General features: G+C 37.8%; 1 protein-coding gene across 5 annotated transcripts in view; it reads right to left on the bottom strand.

Annotated features, from left to right (window-relative positions):
• LEPR (leptin receptor) overlaps positions 1-13758 on the bottom strand; it is a 93806-nt gene extending 80048 nt beyond the window's left edge. For 4 of the 5 annotated variants that reach the window (XM_010850266.1, XM_010850268.1, XM_010850265.1 and 1 more), the window contains exons 1-2: positions 13647-13758; positions 13291-13335 (exon numbers count right to left, since the gene is read on the bottom strand). The gene's annotated coding sequence lies outside the window, so the exon portion shown is untranslated. The other variant, XM_010850267.1, reaches the window with a different exon arrangement.
• Between the last annotated feature and the right edge of the window lie 7 nt (positions 13759-13765).

The raw sequence follows: 13765 nt of genomic DNA, 5'->3' as shown, positions 1-13765 counted from the left end.
TTGATCCCTGGGTCAGGAAGATCCCCTGGAGAAGGAAACAGCAACCCATTCCAGTATTCTTGCCTGGGAAATCCCATGGACAGAGGAGGCTGGTGGGCTACCACCAGCCTCCTACAGTTTGTGACCCCTACCGTTCATGGGGTCACAAAAGGATCAGACATGACTTAGAGACTAAAACCATCACCACCATAGGTACTAGGAATTTTCACTCAAATAGTTCTCAAATGTGTGACTCTCTCCTTAAAGACCATCCATGGTCCACAGACAATGGTTCCCATAACTCTATTCTCTCCTCAGCAAGTCTCCATGCTATGCTAACAGAGTTACAGCTTTAACCCAGTCAACTAGACCTCCCGAAGACACCAAAGCCAGGCAAATACTGTCCCACACTGACAGTGGTCTGTATTCACTTCAGAAGACATTTTATTGGTATCATAAAATTGTATAAGTGGGGTGAATCTAGCCTAGCAGTTCTATGAAATAACAAGTGACTTGCTGACTTTCATTCAGTGAGAATCAATATCCACAAAAATTTCACATAGCCTACCTTAGACATTGAGTGTTTGCATTCTGGAAAAGATTTTAAACTTATGAGTTCATAGCACTTAAATTTGACATTGATGTTTTACTACAGATTCAGCATTTCTGTGTCTGATATTTCTTACAAACACAAAATCTCACTTTAAAATATTACAATGGCATTAATCACATGTTTAAGCTCAGAAATATGGATTTAAGAGTTACAGGAGTGGATATTTCTGGTTTTCATTTTAAAGCCAACAGGAAGCATGAGGATAATCATAAGTCAGAACAACCTTAAAAAGGTTGTTAAACACATAAATATGTATTTTAAAACATCTCCTTAATAATACCCTATAGAAACAGAAATATAAGTGAAGAGAATCACTCCAAATTAATGAAAGTTTCCATTCAGCAGGAATATATAATAATTTTAAATGCATACATATAGTATAACTTCAAAATAACATATGCTTATTACAATGTAGCTTCAAAGTACATTGATATATGGTGAAAACTCAGAGTACCACAAGGAAAACAACAGATATCCACACACATGGTAGAAATTTTTAATACTTTCTCCTTAAAGAATGAATGGATGGGGAATGAAATGGCAATCCACTCCAGTATTCTTACCTGGGAAATCTTATGTACAGGGGAGTCTGGCGGGCTATAGTCCATGGGGTCCCAAAAGACTCAGACAAGACTTAGCAACTAAACAATAAAATGATTGTGTGCTACAGTTACATTTTTAAGTGCGTGCATTTGAACTGATAAAACAAATTTATATCAATTTATGTATAGAAACAAAAAAAAATAGAACAGCAAACATAAATACATGAGGATATATGACTGAAATAGTATTAACAAATGACACTGGAACAAAAACATTAACAAATTTGACATACATTGAACTCAGCTCCTCCAAACTGTAGATGGCACATTATTTTTAATCACCAGTGAGGTGTTTACAAAATCTGACCACATACAAAGACATAAGGCAAGTTACAAACAAATCCAAAGACTAAAATCATACAGATACAGACCACATTCTCTGTCCACAGTGTTTTTAAGGCAGGAAAAAAAATAACAAAAATATAACTACACAAATGTCATATATTAGGACAATAAAAATTGTTTTTGGTAATCTACAGGGCAAAAAAAGATAGAATCAAAATCAAAATACATTTTAAACTTATGATAATGAAAAAAGCATCTCAAAACTTAATTTCACACAGATAAAGCAGTATTGAGAGGAAAATTCAAAGTCAGAAAGAAACATCATTCTTAATGTGAAATGATTTATTCTGTGAGCACTTCAAAATAACATTATACCTGAGGTGCTAGGCAAGGCAGAAAGAGAAGTGGGAAAAGATTAAGGATTATAAAGAAAGAAACAAATTGCCATTATTCACGAATGACAATAAAAATGGACAATCCCAAAGAATCTATATGTAAGTTGTTAAACTTAGTTACAAAATTTAGCAAGATTGCTGGTGAAAAACATAAAACCAAGTATTTTAAATACTTCCCAACTTTTTATATGAGGCCAGTATTACTCTGACACCAAAACTAGACAAAGACATCACAATAAAAGAAACTACAGACCAATATCTCTCATGAATATAGATGCAAAAAATACTAGCAAACCAAACCCTCCAATGTATAAAAAGGATTATACACTGTAATCAAATATGATTTACCTCAGGAATGCAAGTTTCATTTAAAATATGAAAATCAATGTTTGATCAATCATAATAATAGAATAAAAGACATGACAAGTCAATAGCAAAAGCATTTGACAAATTCCAATGCTATTTCATGACAAAAAGATTCAACAGGACATAGAACTTCTCCAACTTGATAAAGCTGCATATGAATAACCCATAGTTTACATCATTATTGTTGCTGTTGCTTAGTCACTAAGTCATGTTCAACTCTTTGCGACCCATGGGCTGTAGCCTACCAGGCTCTTCTGTCCACGGAATTTCCCAGGCAAGAATACTGGAGTGGACTGCCATTTCTTTCTCTAAGGGATCTTCCTGACCCAGGGATAGAACCCACTTCTGCTTGGCAGGCAGATTCTTTACCACTCAACCACCAAGGAAGCCCCGGCTAACATCATACTTAACGGTAAAAGACTGGCTGCTTCCCTGCTGAGTGAGTAGGATCAGATAACATTATTCACCTGCACTTTCTATTCAATTAGAGGTTTCAGCTAGGGCAATTGAGCAAGAAAAAGAAATAGAAAACATCTAAATTGTAAAGAGAAGTAAAAGTATCTTTATTCTCAAATGACATGATCTTGTACATAGAAAATACTAAGGAATTCACACACACAAAAATATTTCTGTTGTTCAGTCATTAAGTCATGTCTGACTATTTGCAACCCCAAGAATTACAGCATTCTAGGCTTCTTGTCCTTCACTATCTCCCAGAGTTTGTTCAAACTCATGTCCATTGAGTAATCAAACCAACTCATCCTTTGTCGCCCCTTCACCTCCTGCCCTCAATCTATCCCAGCCTCGGGGTCTTTTCCAATGAGTTGGCTCTTGGCATCAGGTGGCCAATGTCCTGCAACTTCAGCACCAGTCCTTCCAATGAATATTCAGGGTTGATTCCCTTTAGGACTGACTGGTTTGATCTATTTGCTGTCCAAGGAACTCTCAAGAGTCTTCTCCAGCACCATAATTCAAAAGCATCAGTTCTTCAGTGCTCAGTCTTCTTTATGGCTCAACTCTCACATCCATACATGACTACTGGAAAAACCATAGCTTTGACTAGATGGATCTTTGTTGAAAAGTAATGTCTGTGCTTATAATATACTGTCTAGATTTGTCATACCTTTTCTTCCAAAGAGCAAATGTCTTTTAATTTCATAGCTGCAGTCACCATTTGAAGTGATCTGGAGCTCAAGAAAATAAAATCTGTCACTGCTTCTCCTTTTTTGCCATCTATTTGCCATGAAGTGATGGGACCAGATGCCACAATCCTAGTATTTTGAATGGAGAGTTTTAAACCAGCTTTTTCACTCTCCTCTTTCACCCTCATCAAGAGGATCTTTAGTTCCTCTTCACTTTCTGCCATTAGAATGGTATCATCTGCATATCTGAGACTGTCGATATTTCTCCTTGCAATCCTAATTTCAGTTTGTGATTCATCCAGCTCAGCATTTCACATGATGTACTCTGCATATAAGTTAAATAAGCAGGGTGACAATATGCAGCCTTGACATAAACCTTTCCCAATTTTGAACCAGTCCATTTTTCCATGTCCAGTTCTGTTTCTTCTTGACCTGCATACAGATTTCTCAGGAGGCAGATCAGGTGGTCTGGTATTCCCATCCCTTTCAGAATTTTCCAGTTTGTTGTGATCCACACAGTCAAAGGCTATAAGGTAGTTCATGAAGTAGATGTAGATGTTTTTCTGGAATTCCCTTGCTTTTTCTATAATCCAACAGATGTTGGCAATTTGATCTCTGGTTCCTTTGTCTTTTCTAAATCGAGCTTGTATATCTGTTAAGTTCTTGGTTCATGTACTGCTGAAGCTTAGCTTGAAAGATTTTGAGCATTACTTTGCTAGCATGTGCACTTGTGCAACAGTTTGAACATTCTTTGGCATTGCCCTTCTTTGGGACTAGAATGAAAACTGACTTTTTCCAGTTCTGTGGTCTCTGCTGAGTTTTCCAATTGTTAACATACTGAGTGTAGCATTTTAAGAGCATCATCTTTTAGAATTAAATAGCTCATTTAGAATTCCATCACTTCCACTAGCTTTGTTCACAGTAATGCTTCCTAACGCCCACTTGACTTCAGACTCCAGGATGTCTGGTTCCAGGTGAGCGACTACACCATCATGTTGTTCAGATCATTAAGACCTTTTTGGTATAGTTCTTCTGTGTATTCTTGCCACCTTTTCTTAACCTCTTCTGCTTCTGTTAGATCCTTGCTATTTCTGTATATGTTCAGCAAGGTTGCAGAATACAAAATCAATACACAAAAATCACTTCTATTTATGTGCATTAGCAATGAACAATCTGAGACAAAATTAAAAGACAATTTCATTTCCTATAGCATTAGAAAGAATTAACTACTTAAGAACATTTTCAACAAAAGAAATGCAATTATTTATACAATGAATACTATAAAACATCACTGAAAGAAATTAAAGAATACCTAAATAAATGGAAAAACACCCCATGTTCATAGACTGAAAAAACTTTTATTAAGATGTAATACTTCTGAATTTGATTCAGTATAATCCCTTCAAATTTATAGTGACATTTTGTATAGACATTGACAAGCTGATTCTAAAATCCGTATGTTTTCCCAAGGGAATAGGTAAAACAATATTGAAAAAGAAGAACAAAGTTGGAGAATTCACTTCTGATTTCAAAATTTGCTTCAAAGCTACAGTAATCAAGACAATCAAACTAAGACCATGGCATCCAGTTCCATCACTTCATGGCAAATAGATGGGGAAACCATGGAAACAGTGACAGACTTTATATTCCTGGGCTCCAAAATCACTGCAGATGGTGACTGCAGCCATGAAATTAAAAGACGCTTGCTCCTTGGAAGAAAAGCTATGACAAACCTAGACATAAGACATTATTTTGCTGACGAAGATCTGTAGTCAAAGCTATGGTTTTTCCAGTAGTCATGTACAGATGTGAGAGTTGGACTATAAGGAAAGCTGAGCACCGAAGAATTGGTGCTCTTGAACTGTGGTGTTGGAGAAGAGCCTTGAGAGTCCCTTGGACTGCAAGGAGATCCAACCAGTCCATCCTAAAGGAAATCAGTCCTGAATATTCATTGGAAGGACTGATTTTGAGGCTGAAACTCCAATTATTTGGCCACCTGATGTGAAGAACTGACTCATTGGAAAAGACTCTGATACTGGGAAAGATTGAAGGCAGAAGGAGAAGGGGATGACAGAGGATGAGATGGTTGGATGGGATCACTGACTCAATGGACATGAGTTTTAACAAGCTCCAGGAGTTGATGATGAACAGGGAAGCCTGGCGTGTTGCAGTCCATGGGGTCACAAAGAGTTGGACACAACTGAGTGACTAAACTGAACTGAACTCAACTGAATCAAGACAATGTAGTACCTCATAAAAGGACAGAAATAGAGCAATGGAATAAAGCTGAGAGTCCAGAAATAAACCTTTTAAATGGTTTTTAACAAGACATCTAGACATGAGGAAAAAATGGTCTTTTCTATAAATGGTGCTGTGACAAGTAGATATCCAGATGCAAAGGAAATTGGTCCTTTCCTTCACTCTATATATTCAAAGTAATCAAAAACCAAAATATAAAAGCTAAAACTATAATATTCTTATAAGTAAAACATAGAAGTAAAACTCTTCAACCCTGAATTAGGTAATGGCTTTTTAGATATGATACCAAAATTAAGTATAAAAATAGATTAACTAGACTTAATTAAAATTTTAAACTTCGGGGTTTCAAAGGATACCTTCAAATAAGTGAAAAACCCACAGGATGGGAGAAACTACTTGAAATTCTGTATCTTAAAAGAGATCATACACTATATAAAGAACTCTCATAACAACCACAAAAATAGACAAGCAATCCAATTAATAAACAAACAAAGAACATTTCTCAAAAAAGATATATAAATATCTTTTCATGGCCAACAAGCACATGAAAAAAAATGCTCAGGATCATCAGTCATCAGAAAATGCAAGTCAAAACCATGAGTATCACTTCACATTCACTATGATATCTTAAAGTTTGGGGTGGTAACAAGTGTTGACAAGGAGATGGAGAAATTAAAACCCCTATTAATACATTGCTGGTGGGAATATAAAATGTTGAAAACTTCTTTGGAAAACAGGCAGATTTTCAAATGTTAAACATAATGTTGCCATATGACTGAGCAATTCTACTCCTAGGTATATACCCAAGAGATGAAAACATATGTTCACATAAAAACTTGTATGCAAATATTAGTGACAGCTCTATTCCTAATAGTCAAAAAGTGGAAACTACCCAAATATTCATCAACTGATGAGTTAATGAACAAAATGTGGTGTATCCATATAATAAAATATTATTTGGCCATAAAAAGAATCAAGTATTTCCATGGAATCATGTTTTCAATGTAAACCCCAAGAAAATGTTTTTTTATAATTAAAAAAAAGAATGAAGCACTGATCCATGATACAGCATGGATATATCTTAAAAATAGCATGCTAAGTGAAAGAATCTGTTCACCAAAGCCCCTATGATTTTATTAATATAAAATGTCCAGAATAGGCAACCCATAGACACAGAAAGTAAATCAATAATTTCCAGGGATCAGAGAAGGGAACATAGGGAGTGACTGCTAAGGGGTATGGGGTTGCTTTGGGAGTGATAATAATGCTTTAAAGTTAAATAATGGTGATGGTTACATTAACTGTGTTCATGTACTGAAAACCAGTGATTTGTACACTATAAAAGGAAAATTTTATGATATATGAATTATAGTCCAATAAAGCTATTGTTTTTAAAATACTTTTAGAGGTCAAGTTTATTTCTCTATGGCAGTAGCAAAAAGACAATGAATTTTTTGAAAAGATATCATTTAAGATAACTTCAAAAATATGCAGTTTCTGTAAATAAATAGAACAAAATGTTCAAGGACTCCTAAGAGAAAAATTATACTATTGTAATGGTTATAATATTGTCATGTCAGAGAAGATCTAAATATATTGAGAGACAGTCGTGTATTCTAAAACTGAATATTTACAAAGTATCAATTTCCTTTTAATTGTTTATAGACAAAATAATCTCAGTGGAATCTCCATTAAATTCCTAACAAACTTTAGAACTAGATAAGCCGATTTGAAAAACATATATGGAAAGATAAAGGATCAACGAATGCTGTAGCACTTCTGAAAAAACTGGACCAAGAGGGAGGATTTACTCCCCCATTTACCAGATAGCAAGACAATTTAAACCTGCAGTAATTAGAGAAAGAGACATAAAGAACAAATACAACGCTCAGAAATAAACCCACACATATGTCAACACTTGGTATTTGAAAATACCAATAATAAGTATTTCTTGTTTTGAGCCACTAAATTTGGGGGTATCTTATTAACACAAAAACAGATAACCAGTATTCGCCTTTATTTTTCCTTTTAGCACAGAGGATTAACCTTCCCTGCCTCCTTGAAGTTAGGATTTCTTTTGCATCTAAAACATGAGTGCAAATCATTCATGTCACTTCCAGATGGAGGCATTTAAAGTTAGTTCACAATTCTCCACAATTTTCTCCATACTACATCAACTGGGAAAGTCCTGTGTTCCAGATTGTACAGAATGATAGCAGTTTTCCTGAATTTAGACTTCTAAGTTTCTGAAAATAGTTGTGCTGGAGAGATGTCCTAAACCAGAGGAAACTTTACTTGAATGACAAATAAATCTTTAGCACATTAAGTCAATGAGATTTGGGGATAATTTGTTACCAAAGCATAACCTAGCCTATTTTTACAGATACTAGGCTCCATCTCACTAGTAATTAAAGAAACAAAAGGCAATGAGATAATACATACCCACCAAATGGGCAAAAATTAAAGTTTCTGATAACACTAAATTTTGGCAGAGATGTAGAGGAATGAAAGTAGGAATATAAATGGGTAGAAACATGCTGGAAAAGCATGGCGTTGTCTAACAAAGCTGACATCTGCAAGCCCTGTGATCTAGTAATGTGACTAGGAGTTTTATACTCTAAAGACACAGAGGACAAGATGGTTGGATGACATCACCAACTCAATGGACATGAGTTTGAGCAAACTCCAGGAGATAGTGAAGGGCAGGGAAGCCTGGCACGCTGCAGTCCATGAGGTCACGAAGAGTCACTGAGCAACTGAACAACAAAAAGAAACTCCTACATCTAAGGACCATGACATTTGTAGAAGAAGAATCATAGGTGGTTTATTTATGACAGTAAAAGAAAGGAAAGGAGGGAAGGAGAGAGGGAGAAGAGAGGAGGAGGAAGGAGGAGAGAGGAGGAAGGGAGGAAGGACAAAGGGAGGGAGGAAGGGAGAAAAAAAGAAAAAGGAGAGAAGGAAAGAAAAAAGGGAGAGAGGGAAGGAGAGGGTAGAAATGATCCAAATATCCTTAATCACAATGAGTAAAAAATAAAAGTATTATTTTCATAAAACAAAATATATCCAATAATAAAAATGAACAGTCACTGTCAGCAACAGCATTCAATCAACAACAACAAAAAAGTTCCTAAGCTCCCCTTACATGCTTGGCTCTGTTTCAGGTACTAGGGATATAACAGTGAATAAAACAGGGGAAAAAAAAAAAATCCACCCTCATGGAGTCTGCATTCTAATAAAAATAAGACAGGAAAAAAATGATTAATAATAAGCCAGTAAGTATTTTTAAATGTGGTAAGAACATGAGGAAAAGCTAAGGAAGGGGAGAGTGTTTTGCAAGGTAAGATGTGCAATTTAAAATATGATGACCAGAGTAGACCTCATTGAAAAGGAGACAACTGAACAAAAATTTGAAAGAAGTGAAAATAATAGATTAAGTCATGTGGATATCCGGGAGAAGAGCATCCCAGTCAGAGCAAAGATGGTCTCTGATATACTCAAAGAATAGCAAGGAGACCAGCGTGGCTGGAACTGAATGAATAAGAGAAACAGCAAAGAAAATGAGATCAGATAGATAAAAGGGAGAGGAAAAAATAGGTAGCACTTTGTAGGTAATTCTAAGGAACATTTGAGATTGGAGATTCTGGAGGAAAAAAGTGACAGGATCTGCCACATGTTGTAAGCAGAGCTCTGATTACAATTTGAGACTGGATTATGGAGGGCAGAGGATGAAAGCAGGGAGACCAGTTAGGAGGTCCTTACAATAATCCATGTGGGACATGACGGCAGCTCAGGTTTGGATGATAGCCATGGAGGTGATAAGAGTAACTATATTCAGGAATTATTTCGAAGATAGATCAAAGAGGACCTCCTGACATATTACATCTAAGATATGAGGGAATGGGAGATATCAAAGATGACTCCCAGGTTTTGGCCTGAGCAGCATGAAGGATGAAGATAGGGAAGGCTGCAGAGAGGGCTTGGGTGAGATGAAGATCCCATTTGGAGCATGTTGAACTGGAGATCTCTTCTAGACATCCAAGTGGAAATGTTGAGCAGGCAGGTCTTTATAGACATAGAAGTCTAACGTTCAGGGAGATAACTCAAAGTTTCACCTACCATTTTGGAGTCATCAGTGCACAAATATAGAGATTGCATGAAATCATCAAAGAGTATAGACAGAAAAGAACTCCCAAGAACTAGAGCTGAAGACAATCTAAGGTTAAAACCTCTGAGAGCAGAAGAGAGACCAGCAACGGGGACAGAAAGTAATGGCTAGTGAAGAAGCAGGAAAAATCAAGAATACATGGTATCCTGGAGGCCAACAAGGAAATATCAGAGAGCAAAGGGTGATAACTGAGAGTGCTATCAACAGGGGACGTAAGATCAAAGGTGACAACTGACCACTGAGTTTGGGAAAGGTGATGTCACCGGTGACAGTGGGCAGAGTACTGAAAATGAGAGTGACAGAAGTAGGTTTAAGAGAGAAATGAAAAGGAATCAAATGATAGGGAATATAGACATCTCTTTTTAGAAGTTAATGCTTTAAAAGGGAGAGGAAATGGCTTAGTCTCATCAACATAATGTTAAGCGAGAGAATCTATGAAAGGATGCCTCCTGTGTGCATATAATTTTTTAAATAAAAGGAAAACTGTGATTAGGAAGGAACAAGAAAAAGGTTTCTGGGTATTGGCATGTTCTCTTATTTGTATGGTGAATAATGAGTATTTGCCTTGAATTATCTGTTACAATTACAAGACAGTTACAATTACAAACCAGTCAATCCTAAAGGAAATTAGTCCTGAATAGTCGTTGGAAGGACTGATGTTCCACCTGATGCGAAGAACTGACTCACTGGAAAAGACCCTCATGCTGGGGAAAATTGAAGGCAAGAAGAGAAGAGGACGACAGAGGATGAGATGGCCGGATGGCATCACCAACTCAATGGACATGAGTTTGAGCAGGCTCAAGGAGTTGGTGATGGACAGGGAAGCCTGGCGTGCTGCAGTTCATGGGGTCACAAAGAGTCGGACACAACTGAGCAACTGAACTCATTGGCTACAGTGATTTGCTATATTATTTGTAAACCAGTACCAACATTTGTTTTATGTACTCTTCTCCCTGCATATGTCATAGTTCAAAATATTTACAGATTAATAAGATCATGTGTGTGAAAAGACAACAAGATCACTATGGAGTTACAGAAGTTTTCAAAAATACTTGAGAAGGATAAATTATAACCAGACCAAATTTGAATTGAAACACCAAAAGGTTATATGTACTAGGTCTGTCCAGGAGGTGAACACTTGTAATTTAATTAAAACTGGAATTTGTAAATCACATAAAAATCTTGAATTAGAGCAGACTATAAGCCCTTTTCTTCATTTTTAACTCCACAGGACATATTTTTTAGTATGCATTTGGCTCTCAGTATGAAAAATGCGGTACAGTATCTGCCAAGGCAATTCTTTCCTTTCTCTGGATATTTTTTAAGTTCTATTTCTAAGACCCCCCTTGGGATACTGCCCTTCACAAACACAAACCTTTTAGTTACATAACAGTGATCTAACTGAAGACACGGCTGTTTTCTCTCGGTAATTTCATTACAAAAGAGAAGTAGAGCTTCTGCCAACGAGAATGGCCCTCCCAAACCATGAATGAGTTGGACTGTAAGCAGATCCATCCACTGTTTTCAGTTGTTTTCCAAGAGACTAGAAGCCAGGATATTTGAGTTCGACGACTCTCTGTTCATTCAACAACCAATTTCCTTAACTCTTTGGGTATCTCTTTCAAAGGCAATGATCGTTTACTTCACCAGAGACTATGATGGAAGACAAATGCCTGAATAATTGATGGCACTTCCAGTCCAAAGGTGAAAAGGCAAGGAAAATAAATTTAAATGTGTTTACTAAAGAGTAGGTACATACTAAATCACTTCAGTCAAACCTGACTCTTTGTGAGTCTATGAACTATGGCCCACCAGGCTCCTCTGTCCACAGGATTTTCCAGGCAAGAATACTGGAGTAGGTTGCTGTGCCCTCCTTCAGGGGATCTTCCTGACCCAGGGAACTACCCATCATCTCATGTCTCTTGCATAGGCGAGCAGGTTCTTTACTGCTAGAGCCACCTGGGAAGCCCTCATAAAAGACTGCTTCAAATTTATTCCACTCTCCCAGACAGAATAAAGAGCATGTGCAGGGTGTGAGCACATTATTTTATTTTAGATCAACACCACCAAAAAGAGCCACAGACATTTATAAACCTATCCTAACTACTGATGACTAAGTCTCAAATAATTTTGAATTAACAAGTAACAACAAAAGCTATCCTAACATTCTGTCTGCTAAAACAAGTCAACAGTTGGTTGTTGTCTGCTTTTTATCAAAAGGAAATAAAAATATCAGTGACACTTTATAGAACACACTTCCTGTACAACTTTGAGTGTGTGTGTCAATTCCTAATTTCAAGCTTATCTGTTTAGTTAACCTCTGCTATTTTTCTGGGATTCATTCCAAGACAACTAAAAGGCATTACTAAAATTGGCATCTATACTATTGAGCTTAATTTCTGACAGGCTCTAAAGTGTTCTGAAACCAATTTTTAATATTCTGCACACAATATCATGCTAAAAAGTAACAAACACTTCAAGAACAGTAATTGACCGGAAAGGTGCAATTTTTGTTTTCCTCCAAAACAATTTTTATTTCCTCCAAATATACCACACTGAAAGTGAATAGGTACTATACTAAAGCCACATGTTTTTGTTGTAGTGTTGCAAATATTAACTTCGAGTTGAATGTGATTCTTTAAGCTAGACTGAAAGATGATCTAATTATTTACATATAAACTATATATTTCTAAGCTAAAAAAGTGTTTTTCTCTTCAAATTTTGGTTGCAAAGCCTTAAACGCATAAACCATAAGTGCATATTACAAAAAATGCCAACATCAATACAGATTTTTTTTAATTTCATGAAATTGTAAAGCTAGTAATGTTTGTAAATGTTAAAAAGTCAAAGAATTATAAATGTTTAAGCTGGGAAACATCTTAGATATTATCAAGAGGCCCTCAGAATTGTAATCCAACCCTCTAACTTGACAGATGAGGAAACAGAGACCCAAAGAGGTTAAATGAACCACAGCTGTCACGGTAAATACAAATTATATCAAAAGCCAGATTTTCTGACTCCCAGTGCAGAGCTCTGAAAGAGCATTTGTCTCAACATACTTTAATATTTGAGGAAATGAAGGTTAACAGAGGACACTCAGGCAGCCCCTCAATATAAAGAATCCCCTCTGGCTTAAAAGAGCCAGTCTCCTCTAGTCCTTGCAAACCCAAGTTCTAGAAATAGCACCCCAAATAACGACTTTCTCAAATGGCCTCATCCTACCTGGGGTTTCCAAAGTGATTCCTACCTGGGGTTTCCAAAGCGATTCCTCAGCTGGGTCTCTTTTTCTCACACCTACAATCTCCCTTAAATAAGTGCTTTGGTTGGGATTGGGTTTTGTTGTTGTTTTGCTCTATTAATATGCTTGGGGAGAGCTTAGATGGTGGAAACATAAGCTCTGGGCTAAACCACCCCTACAGCACATTTGTTTTTCTTTTGTCATCCAAACCAACAAATCTTTCCTCCTCCGGGCCCCAGGGCTTACTGGTTTCCGTCGCAGTCCCTTCAGTTTCCAAAGTAGCGAGGAGACCTGGAAAAGAAGTTGGCAGGATGGCAAGTCCTTTCGGGGGCGCCGGGCAGGTTCGCGCCCAGGCTGGGCCGACTGCCCTCGGCCGCGCGCCCCGATGCTCCTCGCCCAGGGTTACCCCGGAGAGCCTGCCCCGGGGGAACCAGAGTCCCCGCCGACCCTCCAGTGACGCCGCCGGACCCGCCCCGGCCTCTCGGACCCCAGGTGGCTCGCGGGCTCCAGCCACCCGCGCGCGCCCGAGCGCCTGGCTCCTCGCCTGGCCAGGTGCAGGAAGAGGGAGCGGTGGGGGCGGCGGAGAGAGAGTTGGATCCCACCTCGAGGCCCAGGTCCCACCCAGGCGGAGGCGAAGATGACGGCGGCTCGGGGGCTCGGACACCTGCGTCGCTCGCGCTCGGACGGCCGTGGGCTCTGCGGTGGGGCGGCTCCAAACTCC

This window comes from Bison bison, unplaced genomic scaffold (genome assembly GCF_000754665.1).
Source record: "Bison bison bison isolate TAMUID 2011002044 unplaced genomic scaffold, Bison_UMD1.0 scf7180017864290, whole genome shotgun sequence".
Taxonomy (NCBI): domain Eukaryota; kingdom Metazoa; phylum Chordata; class Mammalia; order Artiodactyla; family Bovidae; genus Bison; species Bison bison.
This window is presented reverse-complemented; position numbering and strand designations above follow the sequence as displayed.